Source organism: Pteropus vampyrus, unplaced genomic scaffold, assembly GCF_000151845.1.
Source record: "Pteropus vampyrus isolate Shadow unplaced genomic scaffold, Pvam_2.0 Scaffold19, whole genome shotgun sequence".
NCBI classification, from domain to species: domain Eukaryota; kingdom Metazoa; phylum Chordata; class Mammalia; order Chiroptera; family Pteropodidae; genus Pteropus; species Pteropus vampyrus.
The window spans coordinates 4,437,717-4,447,748 of NW_011888800.1; the positions used below are offsets into that span (position 1 = coordinate 4,437,717).

General features: G+C 39.6%; 1 pseudogene; it reads left to right on the forward strand.

The window, feature by feature from the left end:
* The first annotated feature begins 132 nt into the window (after positions 1-132).
* LOC111736468 lies at positions 133-251 on the forward strand (annotated as a pseudogene).
* Positions 252-10,032: the final 9,781 nt, after the last annotated feature.

A 10,032-nucleotide genomic window follows, 5' to 3' on the forward strand; every position in this document is an offset into this window, starting at 1 on the left:
TAGGCTGCAAATACACATGAAGCTTCGCTCACTCACCCGCCACTACCTCCTGCTGTGTGGCCCAGTTCCTAACAGGCCACAGACTGGTATCCATTCATGGCCCAAGGATTGGGGTCTAAAGGACTCTAAAGGATCTACGGCCATGCCACCCTGAACGTGCCTGATCTCGTCTGATCTTGGAAGCTAAGCATGGGTGGGCCTGGTTAGTACTTGGATGGGAGACCACCTAGGAATACCAGGTGCTGTAAGCATAAAAATAAATAAATAAAATAAAGGACTCTAAAGGACCCCACTATGGATCTCCTCTATGACCCTTACCACAGGATAAGGAGTCTGCAGGCCAATGAGACCTGCCCACCCAGAGCCCATGCCTACACTTCTAAACAATGCTCCAGGCACCCAGGATACACTTCTAGAATGTGCACAGTCCTTATTCCAAGGTTGATTCTCCTGAGGGCAGGCTGCATCTCTTTGTTCACATCCCCCTGGTGTGAGAGTGGCTCTTCATTGGGGGTGTAGATAGAACTTGCAGGCTGGAGTGTCTACACACAGTGTGTGAAGGAGACAGAGGTGGATAGGGAAAGGGGTGAGCTGTAGATCTGGGCATTTTCACAGAGCCACATTCCAGCACAGAACTCGGAGGAGTCCAAGAATCCTATAATCGTACATATGCAGGTATGGGAGAAAATTGCTTGATTTATAACAATTAAATATTTAGACATGTGGAATGTAAACATCCATTTATACCCTTTAACAAATCCCCCAAAATACAGAGGGTCTGACCACCACAAACTTAACTCATCTAAAATCAAATCAGTCTTTGCCTCTCCACCTGTCTTAGCTTAGGTTGCTTGAAACATCTGCCTGAAATAAGAATTCACTTGCAAGTAGTTTTACATGAGTGGTAATCCCTAAGGAGCAGGAGTGGAGGAGTGGAAAAGGTGAAACAGGGAAAAAGAAAAGCCATCCTAAAAGTCTGTTACTGAGGTTCCACCATGAGCATCAGGGCTTGATTCCGACAGTCCTGAGAGGGTACAAAATGCCTCCTGAGATTGACCACCCAAAAGATAGACATGGGAGCATTTGTTCTTTGGACCCCTTCTGCATTGATTGATGGTTGTACTGAGTGTTATCTGCCTTGAATTTTATGTGCCTGGACTCAGGGAGCCCCATGGCAGAAAGTGAAGACCTAAGGCACCACAGGAGGGAAGATGCTCTTTACACAGGTAAACTGAAGCTGTCCCATTAATGGTTTACTCCAGCAATGGACATAAACAGAGGGGAAGCCAAGAATACCAGATATGCTTGCTATATACCACCCTATCTTCTTTCCTCCCTCCCAGCCTAAATGCCTATTCTTCTCCTGTATTCTATTTTTATTAATAACTCCACTAGCCAATAACTTTTTCTTGGAGAGAATTCTGGAGTCATCCTCACTTTCCCTCCCTCATCCTTCTCACCCCATCTGTCACAATACCTTGACAATTCTACCTCTGAAATATTTCTCAGCTGGAGTCCTTCCTCTGCATTTCCCCCTACTTCACTTAGTTAAGTCCCAGCCCAAATGCAAGGGCTTCATACCAAGATCAGCTAGTGGAGGACTTCATGGCAGCTGCCTCCTGTAAGCAGCATTAAGCTACTATTCTTGGGGCCTCCCTCTGACCCATCTCTCCCAACTCTATTCTCAGCTATATAAAAGTACATACTTCTATATACTCTCTATCATGTAACTATTCCATTTTAGGACCTTATTATCCCATTGCTACAGAATCAGATCAGAACTCCACACCCAGCCTACAACATCCTTCTCTCTCTTTCCAAACTTCCCCCACCTCCAGCTCATTTCCCAGAGTCCCCCCGCTTCCTCCCTCTCTTTCTCTCTCTCTCACACACACACTCATACACACACACACACACGCAGCACACACATGCACGCACACCCATGCACGCACATCCTATACTCCAATTAGACCCAACTTTTCACTATTCTCCAAGCCAACCTTATTTTTTCATGCCTCCACGTTATTATTCATGCTGTTTCCTCAGTCTAGAAATCATTTCTGCAGCTGCCACCCCTCATACCTACACATCTGCTAAATCCTTACGCATCTGTCAGGACCCAACTGAAATGTTACTTTCTCGGACTCCTGCAAACTGATTCAATGCTCCCAGCCCTGCTAGAGCACTTAAATCATGTCATAATGATGCGCTTGCATGACTCTCTCCATCTTTGGAAGTTCTTCCAGGTCAGAGAATCATGTTTTATTCATCTTTGTACTCTTAGTACCCAGCACAGTGGTTAGCACAACACAAACACAAAACAAAAATGACATGATTGTTAGATAAATATAAGAATGAGCAATTCTGAGCAAACTAAGAATAACTCCTTTACATACTTCTAGTTTAAAAGATACTTGAGTAGACACACTCAAAAGGGGAATTCAGAAGGCAAACATTGCAGAACAGAGTTTGATGCCCATAAAGGCTGAAGAGGACTGAAATCTGGCTAAGTCATTGGTGTTTCTTACAAAGTAACAAGAAGGTGTTAATGCGCTGTTTAACACATGAACAACAAGCAACATCAAAGAATGAAATGGAATAGGCAGGGCTTATATGAAAATTACCTAGACAGACTACACTTAGGAAGAAGAGAAAAACAGCAAAATATCTAGAATCAACTCTATCTCCATTTAATTCTCATGTATGTATAAAGAACAATGTATGCCCTTTACACTTACTTATTTAAAACCATGCTTTACAGAACATTTTACAATTTATAACTGTAATATAAAATTAGCTAATTTCTGTTTGAGTCCAAATTAACAGGTATGTGTCTTTCTTAATAAGGATCTGTGAAGCATTCGGAATTATAATTGCAGGAAGGGGGGTGGTTGATAGAGTGATCATCCCAACTAAAGATGGCCAAGGACCCAGACACTAGAAAGACAGTACTTGCCATCCAAAAATTTCCCACTAGCCACCAAAAGGAATAAGTGCAGATCAGCAAGTAGAGATTCAAAGACTTCTGCAGAATTGGAGATACGGGTAATGGAACGAGGTAGTAGGGCAACAACACATATAATGTGCCGGCATGGCAGAGAGGTAAAAAATATTTTTCGACAACTGTAAATGAAAATAGTTGTTTAAAGTAAATGAAAACAGCTAATCGTAAATGTAAACATTAACCCTATTTGTTCTGTAAAAGTATAATACATGCATTTTTTTAATCAACATAGAACATAAAAACAAAGAAAAATAATGAGACTATATTCATGGAAAGAGCTATCCCTACCATGTCCAAATAACCTTTGCTTGTTTTCCAGCAAACTTGTTCTATGATGTACACCACCTAAAAAATGATTTCATCTATTCTCACTGTTCCCTATCATGAGGATATGAATGGCACTGTCGTGAACATAAGGAGAAACATAACTGATTCCATCCTTAGCAGAACAGTGTTTTGGTTTTTTTATCAGACAACTGGTGTGAGACATGGAAAGATGGAAATTTCAGTGATGCTTACATCTTCTGCTCTACTGGAAATCAGACATTTATTTCCCATCAGTTTCAATTGCTTTGTTCCCCTAACTAGAAAACTTCCAAGTCATCTGAGGCAAGTCAGATTAGTTATTTAGCTGTATGTTATAAGCGGCATGACTTTTCATATTAGTTACTGCACACTGAGTCATCTACACAGCATTTAAAATTAAAGTCAGATCACAGAGGAAGTAAAAAAAGGTATTCCACGTGTGTCTCTGTGCTACAGGATAAAATCCAGCTTACTCTCCTCCTTTAAGTCGGTCAGGAATTAAATATAACAAAACAAAATGGTATGACAAAGACAGTCAAGAGATTCACATAATCAGCTGTGGCCATCTGTTTAGGGGCAGGTACGAAAGAACACAGGCTTTAACTGAAGAATAAGGGATTTATGTGAGCTATAAGTTAAAAATTCTGAGTGTAAGAGTTGTTAAATATAGAAAGGGATGACTAAGAAAAATGGAATAGTCCTAGGTAGGTTCTAAAAATAGAAGTGGTGTTCACCAGGCTGGGATTGTTTAGTTATTATGTGGCTAATGAAGTGTAAGAGAAAGCTGGTATCAAGTTTAAGCTTATGTCTGAATAGACAACTAGGCAAATCAGGACTTTATCAGGGCATGGCCTAATAAATGGTAGTATTCATTACATAAATTAGCATTTCTTTTTTATTCTGATTATTGTTTCTTCTAGGAATGGAGTTTCTAAAGATGCATTTGTCCCACATAACAGAGAAAAACTGTTTCTTACTTCTGCCATTCTCCTTTTCCCATTCTAGAAATTATATTCCAAGTATAATTACTTCACAGCTTATATCTGAGCTTTTATGGACATTTATCCTTTTATAATAATCATACTGATAAACAGGACATCTGCCTTGACAAGTAAACTCAGTAAAAGCCATTTTTTAGAAGACCCAGCTCAGATAATATAATGAAAACAAATCCTAGATTTCTGAATTAATGATTACCACAAATTTAGTTGCACTAAATACCACATATTTATTATCTCATTTTCCATGGATCAGAGGTCTGGGTCCTCTGCTCAGGGTCCCGCAAGGCTGCAATCAAGATCTTAGCTGGGCTGCATTCTCATCAAAGGCTCGACCTGGGAGGAATGTACTTCCAAGTCCATTTTGATTGTTGGCATAATTCATTCCTTGCAGTTGTACCACTCGGGCCCTAGCTCTTTGCTGACTTCTGTCCTCAGTTCTAGGGGCCACCTGCAGTTTCTTGCTATATGGGGGGCCCTAGCTCTTTGCTGACTTCTGTCCTCAGTTCTAGGGGCCACTTGCAGTTACTTGCTATATGGGTTTCTCAAGCAGAGCTGCTTACTTCATCAAGCTCTCGAGAAGAGTCTCCAGTCTTCTATAATAGCATCTTACATGTTATAACATACTCACCAAAGTGACATACCATCACTGTTGCCATAGTTTATTGGTTAGAAACAAGTCACAGTTCCCATCCAACTCGAAAGGAGATTACACAAAGATGTGAACACCAGGAGGCAGGGATAACTAGGGGTCACCGTAGGGTCTGTCTGCCACAACTTCTCTTATGGCAAGGGCTACTTGACAAGGGCCACATAGCCACTAAAGAGGTCACCAGGCTTCAAGTCTTGGCATTCTCGAGGAATCACAATCCTACTCTTCTGCAAACAAATGGGGTTACCATATGACCCAACGAATCCACTCGTAGGTATCTTCCCCAAGAAAAAGGAAAACACATCAACACAAAATCTTAAACATGAATATTCACAGCAGCATTATTCATAATAGCCAAAAAGTAGGAACAACCCAAATGTCCTTCAACTGATGAAGAGATTAATAAAATGTGGGATAGCCATACAATGGAATATTATGCAGAAATAAAAAGAAATGAAGTACTGAGACATGCTACAACATAGATAAACTTCAAAAACATTATGCCTAGAGAATGAAACCAGTCACAAAACTCCACATATTGTATGATTTCATTTATATGAAATGTCCAGATAGACATAAAGACAGAAAGTAGATTCGTAGTTACCAGGGGCTGGAGGGAGGGGAAATGAGGAATGACTGCTAATGGGTTTCTATATGGGATAATGAAATGTTCTAAATTAAGACTGCAATAATGGTTGCACAACTCCGTGAATATACTAAATGCTTTAAATGGGTGAATATTGTAGCATGTGAATTGTATCTTGATAAAGTCATATTTTAAAAGCCATTTTAAAAGACCCACAGAGTATTATTTTAAAAAGTAATCTAAAACATATTATTTAGACACTAAAATATAAAAACATTGGCATTTCTCTGGCATTTAAATGATTTATAGGCATTATAAATATTCATAATGGGGACCATCTCAGAAAATCTATGCTGTAATAAGATCTTTCCATAGTATAGACATTAAAAGGTGAAAACAAGGCACATAGATGGCAAATGGTTTTCCCAACAGCCCGCAAAAGTAATTTAGTTTTTCCAGAGTTTGTGCCAGTATCCATTCCCACATTCTTTGGTGAAAGTCTTCTCTTTTTCTTTTGTAAAATATTAAACAGATATAAGTACAGTTAAGAAAAACAGTAATTTCCCAAAAAAGTTTCTCTGTGCTTCAGAATACAAAAATTCAAGAGTATACATATATCAAAACATCAAGTTTTATACCTTAACTACATATTTTATTTGTCACTTACACCACAAAAAAAAAATGAGAAAAAAGAAGAGAAAATTCAAGAAAACAAATCAAGAGAAAGTACTAAGCTTATTCTCTCCTCATACAGAACAACAGATACCAGCTCCAGATACCTTTAAGCATGAAATATACAGTAGTCCCCACTTATCTGTGGGGGATATATTCTAAGACACCCAGTTGATGCCTGAAATCATGATAGTATCAAATCCCACATATACTATCTTTTTTCCTATACATACATACACTTATAATAAAGTTTAATTTATAAATTAGGCATAGTAAGAGATAAATAACAACTAATGATAACACAGAACAATATATTGTAATAATTGTTGTGTGAATGTGGTCTCTCTCACTCTCAAAATATCTTTTTGTCCTGCATTTACTCTTCTTCTTGTCATGATGTTAAACAATAAAATGCTTATGAGATATGTCTGCAGTTAGAGATGTGACAGCAAAATTAGAACGAATTTCTTTTTCCTTCCTTATAGTTTCACAGAAGATTCATTCTTAGCAGAGATTTTAGCAACCTCAGTATATTATTTTTTCTTTCCTTCTTAAGTCGAGAACTTTCAACTTTTCACTTAAAGGAAGCACTTTACGGCTTCTCTTTGGCACATCCGAATTGCTACTCTTGAACTTTGGGGCCATTATTAAGTAAAATAGAGGTTACTTGAGCACAAGCACTGAGATACTGGGACAGTCAATCTGATAACCTAGCCAGCTACTAAGTAACTAACGTGTGGGAACATATACAGCGTGGAGACCCTGGACAAAGGGATGATTCACACCTGGGGTGAGACAGAGCAGGACTGCAGATTTCATCATGCTACTCAGAATAGTGCCCAATTTAAAACTTATAAATTGTTTATTCTAGAATTTTCCATTTAATATTTTCAGACTGTGATTGACCACATGTAATTGAAAACTGCAGATAACGGGGACTACTGTAGCTACTTTTTAAGGTCACAGTTTCAGCAAGGATCCAGAGAACTTACAGAGCCAGAAACATTAGTCAGCCAGCCATACCTGCTCATACTCATTTAAAGATCAGTTTAAACTGATACTAGTTTAGAGATGTATTTTAACACAGTTATGTACTTGTACACTCACAAGTTACCTCTTCATCCAACTGACTTAACACTTCCATCTGCCCTTTTACCCAGATCCACATGGGGAAAAGACCTTACGTGCCCTGAGAAACAGTAGTTAACCAGTAGCCTGCTGCCAATGTGCTACAGCTTTACAAAGCAGTGATAGATCTTGTAACTTTCTTAATGTCTTGGTACTCGCCCCCTCCACCTTATGGAAGCACACAAAAAAATTAAAGTATGTTATATCCCTTGAAGTAATCTAGCCTTTCAAAGATAACAATATAGCTTGTCATACAGTGCTGTTACCTAATATCTAGGTAGCTTCTTAAGGTTTTTCCAAAGAAAAAGATATACCTTTTTTCCGAGCTGCATTAAATCCTTCAGGAACCAACACCATTTTAGGAACATTCACACCCAGAGACCCAGTGAATGGGTTCAGCCTAAGTCAAGACTCCAGTACTTGATGACTCCCAGAAGTCATCTAAATATGAGATTTCAACTACCTTTTTAGCCCTTTGGGGAAAAATTAAAGAGTCTCTCATTATTTCCCTTGTCTCGAGCAAGGACTATACCTCGGCTACCTCTGACATGGCCTTAATCCATTTTCTAAGAAATTTATAGCAAAGGTGCTTTCTCCAATCATATATTCATGATGCTAATTTATACATTTACCATTCAGAATTGAACCCCTGGGTTTATCTCTCAAACCCAGCAAGGTCTCTTGGTGCCATCACTTGGATGTGTGAAGTTTCCTCCTACCTCTAGCTGGTCTTGAGACAGGTGAAAAGGGAAAGAGTATTCTTTCCAGATTTCACTCAATAATCACTTGGAATTTTGACAACATTTAGGTGTTTTTAAAATTTCTAAAGATGAAACCAAATTTTTATGGGATCCCGTTTCATAATTCTGTATCATAATCTCACTATTTAACCTCATGCACATCTAAAAAAAGGGAGACTTCCTTGCTATAGACTATCTCCTACTGAAAAGGCCTGCTGCCCTAGTATTGACACATGAGAGGAAACGGGCAGGAAAGAAACTGAGGCCCAGAAAAGGCATCTAACAAAGCATGAAAATCAGAATCACAAAGCACAGCTCAAATGAGCACCCTGAAGCTATCCCTGCAACCCCCTATAGCTCTCAAGCCCCGCCTTCCCACAGCTCCTGGCTGCAAGCTCTGGGGACACTGGCGTTAAACAGTCTCAAGAAATCTCAACCCTGACATGCTTTCTCCAGTTCCACTTTATTGCTCCTCTCAGGCTGGCTGCTTACAAAATTATGTTTGTTCTTCTACTTCCTTTGTCAATACTTCCTCCAGCAGCCAAAATAAACACTCGGCAATACAGTAACACATACCAGTCCCAGAACCAGAAAAAAAGAAAGAAAGAAAATGAAAATCTCACTGCACACATGTGGCACAGGAACACAAAAGCTCAATTTCTGGGAGAGAAGAAAATGGCTATGCTCTGTACCCTGTTTTTCTCCCCTTCTTTCCCACCCTCATCTTCCTTCTCCACCCTCATCTTCCTTCCTCATCCCTCACCAAGAAACCCAGAGGATTTCTTCAGCCTGAGATCCTTGCCAGAGGGTCAAGGACACTAGCTCCTCCAACCTCGCAGCCCTCCTGGCCTGGCTCCACTGCCCACATTTCAGCTGGTGGGGCTGGACAGACAGTCGGACTCAAGGTGAGCCACACTAGAGCTTGCGTGTGTTCTGCTGTTAGAAGTGTTGCAGTGAGACTGCAAACACTTGGCTTATCTAAGCTAAGGTTTGACCTTTCTTCACAATGGCTCCACTGACTGGGCTTCAGAAACTGTGATATGCAGTTCGAGAGGAAACACATCATGCTAGGAAAAGGCCCTTACTGGGAGGAAGCTGACCTTGTCAATTCTGGTCAGTCTCCTTCATAGCTAGCTCCCTCTTCAGCCCCAACGGGCTGAGGGAGCTTTTGCTATAAATGGGGAAACCAAATACTGACCTGATTAAAAACAAAACTCCCTTCTAGTTCCAGTATCAATGATTCCTTGATAGTCTAGACCAGGGATGGCAAACTCAATTACCAAGGGGCAAGTGACACAAATAGGTAACACCAGCTGGAGAACGTATGCTATGTCTAAAGGTGCAGCCACTATTTAGCTCTAGCCAAATTCGAGCATTCAAAAACATAAGTTTGGTTTAGCCAGAAGTTCTGTATTTCAAGAGAAAGCAAAAGTATGATATTTTGTGTGTGAAATCTTATGCTTTTAAACTTTTACACCTAATTTAAAAACTCTACAATTCTATGAAAGCCAAACAAAACGTCTTCTAGCCCTTTTTACTCCCCACAAGTTCGTAAAATTCCGTCTAGAAAGTGACTCTCAAGTAGATCTGATCTAGTTGGGGGTGATATGGGAGAGAAGCATCATATCAAAATCTCCATGAAGGACTTTTTCAACTAATCGAGCGTTCACTCACATTATACTTTTAGGTATATATATTTCCCCTCCCCAATGTTTGTTTTTGCCCTTGAAAATTACTGCATGACATGATGGGAGTGTACTACATATGTGAACGTCGTGGCAACAGAAAAAGATTGATAATTACTAGAAAGGAAGTATTTATGTTCCTTTGACCATATAGTTTTGCAAAGTGTTTTCATGATCACTATCCCTTTTCTAGAGAAAAAAAAAAGGAAAAAATAGAAATTAATAGTTCAGCGTAATTGAGTCACTTGCCCAAGGTCACAC